Here is a 993-nt window from a genome sequence, read left to right as displayed (position 1 = left end):
GCGTCCCGGAGCGGGCATCGTCCGCAGCTGTTTTCTATTTATTTCCCGGTCTTTTCCATGGGGTCCCACCAGCGTCAAGCACTAATAGGGGGGGATGGCAGGAAAGGGGGGGTGAGGCCCCTACAGGGAAGGGGGGGCTGTAGCACCAAGAGCCTGTCCCCCCGAGACATCCCTGAAAAGGGGACTGAAGTTAAGCCCTGGGGTCTTTCCTATGCGGTAGGGGCGCCACTTAAATATGACCTGATGGTGGGCAGCGAGGCTGGGGCGGGGGGTGCAGGGAAGCTGGGGGCGTGGGCTGGGGTTTCAGCCCAGGGCAGGCGGGTGGAGGACACAAATGCCTCATAGTCTGGGTGTGAGGAGTTGGGGGGGGGTAAGGGGTCCATGTGCGGATGTAGGAGGCTGTGTCTCCCCTGGGAGTCCCCTAAGGCCTGAGGACATGGGGCGGGGGGAGGTGTCCTTGCCTGGATGGGCAAGAGGAAGGGGGGCAGGGGCCTGTCTATTAGTCATTTCAACCAAGTGGCTGCTCCTCTTTGGGGAGAGGGAGGGGTCCGGGCCAGAATGCAGGGTGGGACTGGTTCTGGTTCGGCCGGTGTGTGTCTGTGTGTGTGTGAGTGACAGGCGCTCTCCCGGAGGGTCAGCTCCACGAGGGCACGTGTCCGTGTCTCTTCTGCGCTCTGCTGGCATCCCCGGTGCCCAGAACGGGCCCCGGACACAGAGCGCAGTAGGTGCTCAATAAATACTTGAACGCCCAGCTGGATGCCTCTGTGTGTTAGTGTGGGTGTGGTGTGCCTAAGTGGACGTGCGGGTGGAGGTGGGAAGGGCGAGCGGAGAAGTCTGGCCCCCCCCTGGTCCCCTCTGTCTGGCGGTGGGGGGTAGAGAGGCCCCCATCCTTGCAGCTGGGCGGGTGGCGGGCGGTGCAGGTGGCCAGGGTAGGGATGTGCGTGCAGCTGACGGAAGCTGGGAGCCACAGCAGGGCAGGGGGGGGGAGACCCC

General features: G+C 64.2%; 1 protein-coding gene across 1 annotated transcript in view; it reads right to left on the bottom strand.

Annotated features, from left to right (window-relative positions):
- Nucleotides 1-993, bottom strand: part of EHD2 (EH domain containing 2) — a 22239-nt gene that overhangs the window by 1275 nt on the left and 19971 nt on the right. The window lies entirely within an intron of this gene.

Source organism: Myotis davidii, unplaced genomic scaffold (assembly GCF_000327345.1).
Source record: "Myotis davidii unplaced genomic scaffold, ASM32734v1 scaffold566, whole genome shotgun sequence".
NCBI classification, from domain to species: Eukaryota; Metazoa; Chordata; class Mammalia; order Chiroptera; family Vespertilionidae; genus Myotis; species Myotis davidii.
Note: the sequence above shows the minus strand (reverse complement) of the source record. Positions and strands in the feature narration are given on the sequence as shown.